The sequence below is a fragment of the Urocitellus parryii genome, chromosome 5, assembly GCF_045843805.1.
Source record: "Urocitellus parryii isolate mUroPar1 chromosome 5, mUroPar1.hap1, whole genome shotgun sequence".
Lineage (NCBI taxonomy): Eukaryota > Metazoa > Chordata > Mammalia > Rodentia > Sciuridae > Urocitellus > Urocitellus parryii.
This window is the reverse complement of record NC_135535.1, coordinates 54,769,118-54,785,886: the sequence shown is the minus strand read 5'-3', so window position 1 is coordinate 54,785,886 and position 16,769 is coordinate 54,769,118.

Genomic DNA, 16,769 nt, shown 5'->3' with positions numbered 1-16,769 from the left:
GTGATATATCAACAATGGAAAAATTACTGATTTCCAGCTTTCTATGTTGGATAGGGCCATAATAATTTCTTCTTCTGCATGTATATATTCAATTTTCTCAGAAACGTTTACTGTAAAAACTCTTTCCTTCCTTGCTCCAATGTATCTTCCTAGCACCTTTGTTGAAGATCAATCAGGTGCAAATGCATGGGTTTACTTCTAGGATTCTATTGTATTCTACTGGTCTATATGTCTGTTTATAACAATGTTTATAAAAATGATGCTTTGCTTACTATAGCTTTGTAATATGTTTTAATACACATAAAATAAGTTTCCTGCTCCATCTTTTTGTTCAAGGATGCTTTTGCTATTCAGAGTTTAATTGTATTTGCACATGCCTGTGTGTGTGTGTGTGTGTGTGTGTGTGTGTGTGTGTGTGTGTAACCTACCTGTTGCTAACTTACCTCTTCTGGAATTATGTCAAAAGACTCTCATGTGGCAGATGTTTTGCCCTATATTGAAGGAAAGAAATGATGACAGAGATGCCAAAAATAATCTGAAGAAATAGGATTCAGTCAGTACTCCCAGTTTATTCCCATTAAATCAAACTCCTTTTGCACAGCATTAAGTTAACCTTTTCAAAACTAAGCATAAAAATATTCATTTGTCCCTGGGTCTGTGGGTCTTCATTTTTCAAAGTTCCCACATCATGTAGAACTTTGTTTCAGCAATTTTTAAAATTATTCTCTTGTCAATATGTATTTTGTTTTAAAGGTATCACTATAAATATTGAAATGGGTTTTAATAAGATATTACTTTTCATCCCTACACAGTCTTGACCATTTGGCAACAGTATCTCCTCAAGAAGCAGAACTCAGTTAAATGAACTTTGAGAAATAACCTAATGAGAAGAATTGGTTGAGGCAAAGATGACTCAGCAATAGGTTTTTCAATAGTTGTCAAATGGAACTCAAATAGGAGTAAGTCCAGGCAGGAAAAATAAAGTGAAAGATAAGCTAGGTGGTTTTGGGGTAAGGAGTCTTTTCATAAATTATACATTTTTTATGAAATTTATTAATAGAAGAAACCATCCTATAAGCTAATTGGATTCTTGAGATAAAAATAAGCTTTGAAATCACATGGATAAAATAAGAAAAATAAGGACAGAAAAGAAAAAGCAATCTTAGATAGTATAGTGATTTAAAAAAAATTCTTGATCACATGGTTGTTTATACATTTAGGGAAATAAGCCTGGCATTGACTCACATGCCTATAATCCTAGCAGCTAGAAAGGCTGAGGCAGGAGGATAGCAAGTTCAAAGCCAGCCTCAGCAAATTGGCGAGGCCCTAAGCAACTTAGTGAGAACCTATCTCCAAATTTAAGAAAGGACTGAGGATGTGGCTCAGTTCCTGGTACCAAAAAAAAAAAAAAAAAAAAAAAAGTGGGGAGGAGGATAATAAAATCATCAAATGTAATCTCTTTCTAATTCATTATAATTCATTGTCTATCCTAGATAAAGACTTAGGCATGAAAGTTAGAATTTAAATTTATTAATGGTTGGGCCGTCTAATCATAAAAGTTCTTAGGATGTGGGAAATTGAGTTCTGCATTCAAAACAATGAAATATTGGATATAATGTATTCTAAGGTAAAGAACATGACATCAAGTATTTAGGAAGATAAAATGTACACAAAAATTTTGACAGTATTTGTTCATTTTCTGAAGTTCCTTAATATTGATCCCATTCATGGATGTGTTGATCGTTTGCTTCCTGTGAAAATAAAATGTTTGTATACATTGTAATACTTAAAATAACAAGAACAGTAAATGTCATGTGATTTCAACATTGGCCATCATCATGTTTTAATATTATTTGCCATGATACAACAAGATTTTCCCATTCATGACTATTACTTGCTCATGAAATTCTCATAGGAGAAAATGAATTTGAATTTGTAAACCAAATATGATAGATCCTTTCTTCCTTCTATGGATGAAAATGAGATCACTCACTATGCTACTAGGATGATAGAAAGTTAAATATGTCTGCAATAACTGAAGACGAGCTAAAGACTTCAAGCTGCTTCAGATACTCTCAAATGTTACTGTACCATCTCTGCCAACAGTAGAACCAACCCCTATATAAGAGTCACTCAGGAACATCTTCCTACTGAATATAATGGAGCAAAGTGCAAAATCTTGGTTAAAGATTTATAGTAAAATACTATACACAAACATGTGCTGAGTTGTCATGATGATGCAGATAAGACCACAACAATAAATTTATGAAGATCAATTTCAAACACAAAGGGTAAAAAGATAATGAAAATATGTAGGCACATTTTACTCATATAGCCATTTTTCATTCAACAAAATATTAATGACACTAATGTGCAGACAATTTGCTTATGTGAAAATAAAAATGCAAAATCCATTCATTGACCTCAAGTTTGAAGAATTCAAATCTAATAAAGTTGCAGACATAAAAAGATGAAAGCAATAAAAAATATTAAAATTTTGAAAACAAAATCATATGTACCTATTATAGAGAACAGAAGCAGCATCATATTGCAGTAGTAGGGAATTTAGAAAGAAGAACTTCAGTTTCTTGAGAAAATTTTCATATATATATTATATATTATAATATTTGCTTTATCTAAAAATTATAATCCAGAATATTTTAAATAAAATTTAATATCATAAAATTAATGTAATTTTGTGGCACCAGAAATGTATAATTAGCAAAAACTATTTGACAAAACATTTAACTAAGTGAAGCTTTATAATTTATCTATTGCTGTGGGACAGAAAACACATCAAGTCCAGTTTTGTCCCAATTGATGTGTCCTTATTTAGCCGGCTGGCCAATGACTACCCTCCCCCCCCCCTAGACCCATAACTGTCTCTGCAAGGAACAGCCCTGAGCCTGAGCATTTTAAGATATATAAAGGCAAAAACCACATCTGGGTTGATGTAGCTGCAAGCAAGAAGGTACAGAAGCTGAATTGGGAATTAGCAAGACAATGCAATGGATACATTGGTATTTCCCAAGGGACTTTCAAGGTTGGCTTAGCAGCAAGTAAGCAAAATGGAATTGGGTCAAAATGACCCTAATTCAGTACATGTTAAAGAATGGTTACTGACCTCTGGACAATCAATCTCTGATAAGGTACATTGCCTAAGAAAAATGGAAACCAAAGAGAACAATTTTACATTGTATAAGAATTGCTATTTTGTGTTGCCAAGTATACTATGCTAGGTAACTATTAATGGGTACAGAGGCAGAGCTTTTCTTTAGGAGAAGCATTTCTTACATGATATGGAGTCTAAGGATAAAACGAAGTCTGCTTGCTCAATGCCCATATAGCAACCTAATATATCATCTAATCTAAAGAATAAAACCTTATTATACTCCAGGCTTAATCATTCATGGATGTAAATATGGAAACCCACTTTTATATTTTAATGATAGAAGGAAATGTGCAACATATCAAGAAGATTAGGTTGAATGATTTTCTTCCACATTGATATTTTTGTATCAATATCCATACTGATATTTTTGGAGATTTTTTTTTGTGTGTGTGAGGTACAGGGGAATAGACTTTTATGGCTCATTGCTAAACATTGCATGAAATCATAAAATAATAATAATTTAATTAAATCATCAGAGTACATTTTGATTATTTAAATTGTGTTTTAATAGTCTCATTACTATAATTAGCCTTAAACAACAAACATGATTGGGCTCTAGTAAGATATGAGATTTAATTGGCTCATTACCATAATTGGACCTATCCTATTTAATTTATCATTTTTGTCTTTTAAAAACATAGTTGTTTTATTTTCACATAATAAGCCTTTGAATTCAATATTAGAAATAGAATTACAGTGGAATTTAGGTACTGGTATCCATTTATGCCTGTGATCAAACCCAATGGACCCCCTCCTTAATTTTAATTACTGATCCCTGCATGTAATACAAATTTTGCCTCTGGCATTTCTGGAGAATGCAGCTCTGTATGCATTTGGGGATTCAGTTGATATGCAAGGAAGAAAAAGAACAGAAAATATTTCAACTCTCATGGACATTAAAATAATAAAATCAGATTACAGTTCTCTAAAAATATGACAAATTCAAATTTAATTTTTAAAGTATATTATGGTTTTTGCTAAATTTGAAGAGATTTTTGTGTGGAATGGTTAGACTCCTGAATTTAAGGCACGACCCTCATTCAAAGTTGCATGGTCAAATTCAATATTACTGAAGGTGTTAGTGATGTTCTGATATGCAATGCTAAATTAATTTACCAAAAAAAGATTAATAAGAGGCCCAACAAATAACTTAATGAGAGTAGTTCATCAATAAACAATAAGAGACTATAAAGAAGTGACCAAAGATACGTTCAAGCTCCCCACTAAAAAGTATGACACAGAAACTCCAGCAACATATTTGTGCTGAGAAATATGTTATGTACTGATATATAAATCAGTGATTTGTTTAGAAACAAAAAATAAATATGTCATTTCTACTTTCTAAAGGAAGGTATCACATGTGTTCTTAAATACTACCTCTGAGAACCAAGTAAAAATATCAGATTACTTTCCACTTCCTAACATTTTTCTAATATGTCCCACTCAAATTCCCGTCTTTACAATAGCTTGGCTAACAAAAATACCCACAAAATGAATATTTATTAAGAACTTAAGTGCCAGAAACTATTTTAAGTACATCGTTTTGGGTTGTGTTATTTCCTCTTTCCCTGTATTTCATTATGTTCAGGGCACTTTGTTATCATAGCTTCCCTTATCCCTTTATTTTAAGAACATTGTTTGTTCAATATCTGTTCCACTCTTCCTGCATTCCCAGTTCATAATACATTGTTGTCCTCATAAGATACACTTAAAAGTAATTATTGAGCTATATAATAAAGGTAGATTTGGGTAAACATTTAAAATTTTTTATGAATTTTTTAATGAATTTTAAGTTAAAGAACATAATTAAATGATATAAATGAATCCTGTGGTAATCCTTTAAAATTCATACAATTTGATTACTGGTCAAGAATGAAAAAGAAAATAGATCATTGATGGCATGCCTCAATTTCAAAAACAAAAAATCTAAACAAAGACAGCGATTTTTCTAGCCATCTTATTTGGCTATGTGTTTGAAAATTTAAAAAAAGTCCATGGGACTAATGGAATGAATTAACACACTGGCCATTTCCTCCAGTAGAGTTTCACAGGGCTTATTTGTGCCTGCAAGTGAAACCAGCATGCCTTAACACTAAAGCTAAACTGCTCTCTGATTTTGACTCAAGTGGTGGCTCAGATCCCTAAAGTCTGTTATGCCAATCAACCTGTATGAACAAGGGTTTTAGCTCTGGAGTGTGCCATCTTGAATACTTTACCAGCTGACTGGGTTTTCTGTAAACCTTTATTATCTGGACCCCATCCTGCTTCTCTTTCTGTGCTTCATTCTTGATCAGTTACACTCCCTGCAGTGGTAGCAGAGCAAAAGCATGAGCTTTAATGGGTTTTTCCATCTCTGGTTTCTGTTTTCTGCTTCCATCACTTCCAACCGTGAGGTAATATTTTTTCTGTATATATGAAAAAAGACAAAACCCTGAGAGGTACATGAAATAATTCAAGGGGTAGTCTTCTGAACTTAAAAAGCCAGATGTTCAAAGAAATGTTCTACAGGGAAGTATGTTGTCATCCTTCATGAATACAGGTTTATATTTCTAGTTTTAGACAACAGTAAATGAACTTTAGCCTAATGCTTAATCAAATAACTCTTCCAATGCAAATTATATCTGTAATTTTATTATCAAATATTTGTTGTACAAACAGAATCATGTATAATTTATAATATATTTAAATGAACATTTTATTCCAGTTGTTTGGGGAGATACCATATACCTGTCAAAGATGATCTGAAGAAATTAGCTCACAGAAAATACAAAGTTGACAGTAAAGCAAAGTGATGTTGAACTAATAATTCCAAATACTTCATTTGGATATGTTCAAAACTAAATTTTTCTAAAATCATTTGTAACTGAAAATTCACATTAGGAAATAGAAACCAATAATCTGCTTTGCGATAAAAATAATCTATTTCTGAATCATTACAAAGGACAATAAATTATTTACAAGACTGTTGGTTGATCAGAATATTTACATTTTAAATCCAGATGTAGTTAATTTTATTCTTTCCACTAAATTTCCTACATTTAAAAAGGGTTTCTTTCCCAATTTTCTAACGAAGAGTTAGGCCTTTAAATGAGTCAATTTTCAGCATTAGATTCTAACTAGGCATGGAATTAATTATCAAAATGAGTGTCTTACAATTATAATTTTTAAAAATGAATAATACTAATACATATAAATAGTAGTATATAGCACATATCATGTGTTTATTCTTTTAAGCAGTTTATTCTTAACTCCATTTTATGGATGAGAAAACTAAGGCATGAAGAACATTTATAATTTAAGGTCACTTGGATGAGTGGAATGAAAATTGTAGCATCAAGTAGTATGCACGTAATCAGTATTCTGTAATACTGTTCCACACAAATGCTGTGAATCAAGTACATAAAAATCTTTACCATTACTTTTGGATGTTTCAAGGAGAGTAAGCAACAAGGGAACCTTGTTTCTTAAATGCTTGCAACTTTTCATAAACCAAAGACTAATCCATAACAAATGTTTCTTCCAACCAAATAACATTTATTCTTGTCAGAGCCTTTAAGAAAAACTATATTTAAGCCCATAGGAAATAGTGCAATGCTTGTTATTACAGTAGTATATTTTTGCTTGTAGGAATGCTTGTAGGAAATTGTGCAGTGCTTGCTCTTAAAGTCAATATTTTCTCTTCTAAGGTATAAATGAAAATGAAGAAAATATTAAAATACTGCCTATAGTCCTGGGTAAATTGTTTTTTAATATATTCTGTACTGTATACTTAATTTTTTAGTACTATACAGCTATAATGACAGGGATATGAACACTAGGATTTTGGCTTTACTCTTTTTTCTGATGTTTTAATAGATAATATTAAAACTCTTTCTCTTGAACTCAAACCTAGTTGAGAACTCAAATCTAGTTACCTAGGTGCTTACCTCTGTAAATATCTATCAATAGTAGTATATAATTGCATTAGTGAAATTCATATCAAAGTTCAGGCAATACATAGGTTTATGTGTTTCAGCCAAATCTAGGGTGGTGTTGGTGGGGTGTCCCATTAACTAATTAGGAATCTGACTAGTCACAACCATTTAAGAACATGATGGATGTTTATGCATTTCCCAGATGTTTCCTTGTCAAAATTGGCTGTACTTTCAGATTCAGTTGTAAGCATATCTGGGAAAATCCCCAAAAGCCTACACTTCCCTAGTAATTTTTAAGCACTTCAAGCATATTATTTTATATAATTCTTCCAGTAACTCTAGGAAGTTATGCAAATCAAGCAGATGGGTCTTGTCTTTCATCTTATTGCTGTATCACCAACTTTATCTATCCCCTCCTTGTTCTGATCAGTTTTGAAAAATGTATGCCACCACTTATCCACTTGCTCATCAAAATTGAGAACTTTTCATAGGCCCAAAAATGATAGTGCATCCCTTACCAGTTAATCTTGCCTGTCACTTTCTCAGGCATATCAATATATGATTTCTATCACTACAGACTAGATTCAGTGGTATGCTGGTTAATGGTAAACTACTTTCTCAAAAGAAAAAAAAAAACCAAAAAAAAAAACCCCAACAATTCCCTAAACAACCTGTTTAGAAAGCTGGCCAGTTTTGAAAGTGTAACTATTCTTACTATGATATTAGGTTTGATATTGAACTACTAAGGTGACATCACTAAATGTGCAGTTTGAAAAAAATATGTGTTAGACAACCATTATATTCTATTATAGTATTTCTACCTTTCAAATGTGATATAAAAATAAACTGAAAAGAGATAAATGATGAGTTTTGAGTAGTCATTTTACTTAATCCTGTCTAAATAATTCAACTTTTACTAATTCCTTCATCCAATGACAAGCCACAAAAAGCTTGAAAGTTCATAAACAAGTTTTTGTGAGCTTCTTGTCTTTTTTGGCTGAGAGGTATTCCATTCCATGAGTAGGTAATAACCTGCTTGACCACTCACATGAATGGCTATTTGTACTGCCTCCAGTTTGAGTTCAGAATAATAAAGTAATGTTTGTGTGTAAGTTTGTGTGAATGTATACTTTTACTACTTGGATAAAATTCTAGGTTCCAGATTACTAAATTATATGAATAAACATATGCCTTGCTTTATGAGAAGCTTCCAATGTATTTCCCAAGCAGTTTTACAATTTAACAGTCCATCAACAATGTATGAAAATTCACACTGAGTCATATTCTTTTCAATACTTGGTCGCCCTTTGTATTTTGTTCACCCTAGTGGTTATAATTGGCTTTAACTCATAAATAGTTTCTCAAGATGTCTTTCTATGTACTCAATCATTTTAATACTCAATCATTTTAATACTTTCTTTGGCAAAGTGATTTTTCAATAACTTTTATATATTACATACCCCTGGTCAAGTTCATGTGTTTTATTTTATTTATAAATATTTATTTTTTTAGGTGTAGATGGACACAACACAATGCCTTTATTTTTATGTGGTGCTGAGGATTGAACCAGGGTCCTGCCAGTGCTAGGTGAGCGCTCTACTGCTGAGCCACAATCCCAGCCTAGTTCATGTGTTTTATACTTACCATTTTCATAGCCATTGCTTAGTAATTCTGTGGGGCAAAGGAATGCCTTTGCCTGCTTGCATGGACAGAGAGAATAAATCGGACTGACTGCCCTCTGAAAGTGCCTCCAAAAAGGCCTTTGATTCAATTATTTGAACTGAACTAAACACCTGAAGGCTTACTAACCAGATGGGAGCACAGATTGTAGTTACTATCAATCTGTCCTTCTCAAAGATGTTGACCCTGCCTGGGGCCCCCACAACTGTAATATTTTCTTTCTGTGAGCATCATTTCTACCTCAGTACTGTAAGTTTCCTGTATGGAAGCCAGACACTAACTTGCTTTTATCCAGAAAACACAGTGATTTGTCGCTTAGTGGAGAATTTCTTTTAACTGTTGAAGAAGATATCACCAGTAGGTCATGTAGCCATTAGACAACTAAAAAGACGTGACCAAAATTATGTAATAGTTCATCATGTAAGGGAAAACTAACTCATAATTGGTTTTCTATTTATGAAGACCTTTCAGGGAATTATTCAAATTCTAATGAGGAAACAAATCTCCAATTAGAAAGGGTAGTACAAAATTGGTTTCTAAAGGGACCAATGACTCCAATATGGCACTGAAATGTATTCCGTTCAGTGTGAATCGCCTTTCTAGTGTTCTCATGGGTTAAAGAATTACCCTCAGTTTCCTCCCTACAGCCAATGTAGAGTTTTTTCAACCACTAATATATCTTTCTATATATTGGGTCTTCATTCATGAGTCCAGTGGAAAAAGTAATACAGAAACTTAAGGAGAGAGCCATCTGTAATTCTAAAGGTAGACACTGGTGATTTATGAAAATTGTTATGCATGTTGAATCCTGTCCCCTGGGCAGTCTTATTGAAGTTAATATTGTATTCTGATCTCATTCTATTGTTCATTCTATAGATGGTAGATTTAAAAATACTGGATTTGTTCTCAGTCTCTGTTATTCAGATTAATCACCAGAAAATACACCATCAACCAAGATGATATAGAAATAGGGATTGACACAGTTGATGGGAACAACTCCAAGTGTTTCTTGCATTGGGGTATGTATTGCAGATAGAAACAATGATTTCCCTTTGTCTTAGAGTATCTTTACAGAGTTATTTCTATTGCAAGCATCCTGAGAAAGTATAGGTAATAACTTCTTCAAAAACAGACACTCTTACTGCACAATATCATTGTAAAAATAATAAAGACTTCTTCTGAAGCAAAGTGTCTGCGAGCTTCTTACCCATTACAAGAGTTGAGATTTTTAACCTCAAGGATCTTCTCCTAAAACAGCCTCACTGTTCCTCTTCACAGCACATGGGAATTTAAGCTCAGGGAATTCTTAAGAAAATGTTAATATTCTGGCTATTATTCCTACTGTACTAAACATCCTTTTATCTCTAACACACAAAAGTAAGGCAGGATAACATTTTATCTTATAAAAAGGTAACACCTCAGAAATTCACAATACTTCATAATGCCTCTGACTAGCAAAACCCAGGTAAAAGAAAGGTCATAGCTATATTTTATTTTAAAGACCAATATCTAGAACAAATAACATATCTATTTCAAAAAGAATGAATTTAAAAAATGCTCACAGTTATAACTGTGCAATGGGTACAATACAGTAATTCTATTTAGATATAAATATTAAAGTACTGGCAAACTCAACAACATGAAAGAATATCACAAAAATGTTGTTTTTCAATAGGATCCAGGCACAAAAGAGTACACACAGTATGGTTTCATTTATTTGGCATGCAAAAATGAGTGAAATGTATCAATATAATAAATATGAAGACACTGTTTATAAAAGAAAGTTAGGTACTGACTTGGCACATGAGGTCATATTTTGAAGAAATAGAAACTGATCCAAATTTTGTTCTCAGATATAATTCTACCAATATGTGCCTATGGGAAAATGTGTGTGTGCGTTTAAGAACAACTTACTCATGTCATTTTATTGTTAAATGTATCTTAATTAAAACTTTAAGGCATAATTAGAGTAAATTTTACTTACTAAACTAGGGCTTGTAATACTGAAGAGGTATTATAAAGAACCACAGAAATTATTTTGCTAAGTGAAATATAACATCACTACTATGAAAATATCTTTGACCAAGAGTTTTTATGAAACTATTTGAAGATTTCGTTTATTTATATAAGAATGGTGATTCCTTAGAGCAAGCATAATGGAAAATTCCCAAAGAGTGTGTATGTGTGTGTGTGTGTGTGTGTGTGTGTGTGTGTGTGTGTATCTTTCCCTATTGTTAATTTTAGCTTTGTTTTGAAAATAACTATATTAAAACTTTGACTTGATAGGCTATTTTGAGTTGTCCTTTCAGGATTTACTTTTTCTAATTAAAAACAGAGATATCTTATTTTAATTTTAGATATTATTTTTCAATACAAGAAACCAGGGCTCCTTAGAAAAATGGCTGACTCTAAGTCTGACACTGAAATGAATGTAACAAATGATCTAGAACATGTTTGCTGTTGTTTATTGTTTCTCTAATTAGTTATACATTATAGCAGCGTGCATTTCAACTCATTATACACAAATAGACACAATTTCTCATTTTTCTGGCAGTATATGACGTAGTCATACTGTTCATGCAAACATACATGTACATAGGATAATAATGTCCATCTCATTCCTCCATCCTTCACACTCCCATACCCCCTTCCTACCCCTCATATCCCTCTGCCTAATCCAAATTTCCTCCATTTTTTCCCAGCCCCAACCCCATTGTGGATCTGTATATCAGAGAAAACATTTGGGATTGGCTTATTTTGCTTATCATGATATTCACTATTTCCTTCCATTTGCTTGCAAATGCCCTAATTTCATTTTTCTTTAAGGCTGAGTAATATTCCATAGTTTATATATACCACATTTTCTGTATCCAATCATCTGTTGAAAGGCATCTAGGTTAGTTCCATTGATTAGCTACTGTGAATTGAGCTGCTATAAAAATTGATGTGGCTGTCTACAGTGAAAACTACAGAACACTAAAAAAAAAAAAAAATTGAAGAAACCTAGAAGATGGAAAGATCTCCCATGTTATTGAATAGTCAGAATGAATATTGTCAAAATGCCATACTACCAAAAGCATTATACATACTTAATGCATTTCCTATTAAAATCCCAATATTATTCTTCATAGAAAAAGAAAAAGCAACCATGAAATTCATTTGGAAAAAGAAGAGACTCAAGATAGCCAAAGCAAGCCTTTCAAGAAGAATGAAGCAGGAGGCATCACAATACGAGACCTTAAACTATACTAAAGAGCTATAGTAACAAAAGCTGCATGGCATTGGCACCAATATAGACAAGTAAATTAGAATAGAAAACACAGAGACAAACTCATATAAATACAGTTACCTTATACTAGACAAAAACATCAAAAACATACACTGAGGAAAGATAACCTCTTCAACAACTTGTGCTGGGAAAACTGAAAATCTATATGTAGCAACATGAGATTAAACCCCTATCTCTCACCATGCACAAAACTCACTCAAAGTGGATTAAAGACCTAGGAATTAGACCAGAGACCCTGTACCTAATAGAAAAAAAAGTAAGCTCAAATCTTCATCATTTTGGATTAGGACCTGACTTCCTTAACACAACTCTTAAAACACAAAAAATAAAATCAAGAATCAATAAATCGGATGGATTCAACCCCCAAAGCTTATTTTCTGCAAAAGAAACAATCAATAATGTGAAGAGAGAGCACACAGAATGGGAGAAAATCTTCACCATAAGCACATCAGATGGAGCACTAATCTCCAGAGTATAGAGAAAAAAAAACGTTAATACCAAAAATCAAGTAACCAAATCAATAAATGTGGTAAAGAAATGAACAGATACTTTACAGAAGAAAATATACACTCAATTGATCAACAAACATAAAAAATGTTCAAAATCTCTAGCAATTAGAGAAATACAAATCAAAACTACTCTAACATTTCATCTCACTCCAGTCAGAATAGCAATTATCAAGAATACAAGTAACAATAAGTTTTCCCCAAATCCTTGCCAACAAGGATTTTGGGGAAAAAATACACTCATACATTGCTGGTGGGACTGCAAATTTATGCAAACACTCTGGAAAGCAGTTAGAAGGAGCCACCATTTGACCCAGCTATCCCACTCCTCAGTTGATACCTAAAGGACTTAAAAATCAACATACTGGAACATGTTTTAATTCCAAGATATTATGAAGTGTTCATATAAGCTATAAAGCAATGATCCACAAAGATGAAGAATACCAAGAGAACAGAGACAAACCATAAAGGCTCCCAAGGGTGAAAGGTAGAGCTAATTAAGCAATAAAATAAAGTAGTTTTAGAAGTAAAAACAAAGTTTAAAGTAAATATAAATGATTCTATAAGACTCAATACATAATTGAATAAGGAAACAAATTAGGAAAATACACAAATTTCTCATGCAGAATATTTCAAATAATTTTTGTAGATACTCTGCCTTCAAGGAGAAGGAACCTCTCCCATTTCTTAAATATGGCCTGCATGTAGTAACTTCCTTCCAAATATTACAGTATGGGAGAAGCAGCGGAAAGTTATACAGTGGGAAAAACAGACAAATAGTATCTGAATCTTCTGATCAAGTTAACATCAAAATTAAATCATATCAGTTAAATATTTTTGATACAATATGCTGAAAATTTCAAATTATTTCTATGGTCTTCTTCTCAAAAGCATGTAGCACCAGTCTAATATGAAATATAATAACTGAATATAACAAGGTGTCCTATATCAGTTGCTTGCAAGAAAAAAGCAATAGAAAGAAAACTGTAAAAAATGAATAAATTAACAATAAAAAATGAATAAAAGTAATAAAGCATCAAAATTAGATTATTAACTGAAACAGATATGCCATTTAAATAATTATAGAAAACTAGATATGAGTATGGAAAAATCTCTGTGCTGCTGTACTTCTTTCTAAACTTTTCTTTAATTCTGAAACTATTTTAAATAAAACTTTGTTTTTCAAAATGATTTAAAAATCGCTAAGTGCAAGAAGATCAGACATAGCAAAACTGAGAGAGATGATTTCTGTAACACATGATTGTTTCCAGTTTCAAACTTTGTTTCCATTTGCTACATAATTTTTGCAATTACAATTTTTGTCTCTCTCATTCTCTATTCATCTTTACCATATTTTCAAGACCCTTTGAAAGCAGATGCAGTATCTAATTCACATGCCTATATGAGTACGTTATCCTCAGGACATTTTCTTTAAAATTTTTCATTATTTGTGCTTAGATGCTTTTTCACACTGTTTTTAAATAATATTTAATAAAGGAAAATAAATCAACTGACTTCATGGCAGACTTCTAAGATTGCGTTGTGTTAAATACCAGAATTCTATAAGCATTTTATAGTATTATTATTAAAAAATAACATTTTTTCCTAAGAATTCAAATAAAAAATAATGTATATTTAATGTTCCATAATCAAAATGTTACCCCATCTAACAGGAAAAACTAGGACCATAGCCATAGAACATGCAAAGACATAAATTCAAATTGGATTCTTGACTTTAATATAGAACATAAAATTATAAAACTCATAAAGAAAAACACACAGGAAATCTTCTTCACATTGGTATTGGCAATGACTTCTTGGATTCACATAAACTGCAGTGCACAGGTAATGAAACCCAAAATAGACAAGTGGGGTTACATCAAACTAAAAAGCTTCTTAATAGCAATGGAAACCATCAACAACAGTTTTACAAGGCTACCTGTGGAATTGTAGAAAATGTTTGCAAACCCCTTGTTTTGTCAGTTTTTTCACTGCTGTGATCAAAAGGCTTGACGAGAACAATTAGAGGAAAAAAATTTATTTGGGGCCTCTCAGTGCATAAATGGCCAAATTGATTCTTTGGGGCCTGAGATGAGGTGGAACATTATAGAAGAAGGATGTGGAGGAGGAAAGATTCTGGGAATAAGGCACCAGGAAGGAGAGAGAGAGAGAGAGAGAGAGAGAGAGAGAGAGAGAGAGAGAGAGAGAGAGAGACTGACTCTGTTCTCCAGGTACAGAAATACAGAAATATGTACCCCAAAGGTACACCAGTGACCTCCTTATCCAGCCACATCCTTTATGCCTACAGTTATCACTCAATACAACCTAGAAGATAACAATTTCCTCTAATGAAATAAGGGGCTAACTCAAGCCTCTCAAAGGAAGGCATATAATTCCTGATTCTGCTTATGTGAGTTATTTAAAATAGTCAAACTCATAGAAGCAGAGAACACAATGGTAGCTGTAAGATACTGGGTGGAGGAAGTGGGGACTGTTGCTTAATAAATAAAAAGTTTCAGATAGGTAAGCTGAATAAGTTCAACAGATCTGCAGTACAATATAATACCTATGGTTAACAATACAGCACTGTACATTTTAAAATAAGTCAACAGAGTAGAATTTATGGAAAAAAAAGTACTTAATATAAACAACAAAAAGAAAAATGAAAGGAAATTTTAGGGGATGATTTATATTTTTAGTATCTTGATTGGATAATTGTATACATATTCCAAATTCAAGAGAAAGTATGCATTAATATATTAAAAATTCCATATATCAATTATATATGTCTCAAGATAAAAAAAACGAATTGGTAATTTTTAAATAAAATTTTCAGATTATTGTTGCTTACTTTGGAGACAAACCTGGAAAATTTATAGGATGACAGATACCATCAAGCTGTAACTTAAGTAATATTTTTTCCATATATGCAGATGGCAGGTGTGTTTATTATTTTACTCCACTGGCACAATAGAAATGAATGACTCAACAGTAAAACGGAGAAAATGAGAAAAAATGACTTTGCCTAAGACATAATGCCCACTCTAAAACAATTTGAGACTACATACAAAATGGAATGATTCATTCTATAGTGACCAAAATTTAAACAATCATTCAAAAATAAAATACTTAGGAAAATATTATGAAAAATAAATCTATATAACAAATCTTTAAAAGAATTGAAGTGACAAGTGATCATGTATCTGGATGGATAAAATTAAAAATTCAAAAACTAGGTATTCATATAAATATTCCTGAGAAATTTAAAATGATTAATGATAAATTTATTATCAATAATCCTGACAACATGTATGGTCAGGAAAATGAGAAATTATACCCCATTTATGTATGATATATCAAAATGCATAAATGGATTCTACTGTCATGTATATCTAATTAAAACAAAAAATAATTTTAAAATTATTGATGAAATTTTTACCTATACAAATTAAAACTAGGTCAAAAACTGATGAAAATATTAATATCTTTAAATATTGTACTTCTTAACAAAATGCCTCTGTAATTCTTTCAATAAGAAACAAAAACATACACCTGAATATATATTTTTTGTATTTCTAAATAAGAATATTGCCTGTGTATTTTGATGATGAAGAAATTGTTATAAAAAGGTGTAGTTTTATATCCCTTCCAAATTAGATATTATAACATAATTTTCTAAAGAAAAACAATAGGTGGTGGGAAGGATAGGTATGTTATTGGCATCAGTTTTGCTGACTTCTCAGAGCTGAATATCTTGTTTTATCTCCTTTCCTAGTATTCTGTTACCTCAAATTCCATTATATTAATAAATGTAGGTATCCAACAAAATATAATGAAGTCTGTAGATAAAAATTACATTGCAGTAATCATTCCAGGGATGTTAGCAGACACACCACTGACTTTTTAAAAAATCTTATGAGACCCATAAAGGGCAGCCTTTGTTTAATAGCAACTTTTGACATTTATTACTTTGCTTCTAACAATTTTTTCTCTTCAATTTATGAACTCATAAGTGCATCATTTCTTTTCTTGAATATCATGCTACCACTGATATTCTAACTTGTTCTTATTTTCCGGCTTAAATGCACAGAGTTCTAATACAGTGTCCTTAAGTAATGGGCAGAAATGTGTGACTGCAAAGCCAATGTTTCTAATGAAAGTAAGAATATTTTCCATTGAAGGAAATACAGATATGATCAAAAATTTTA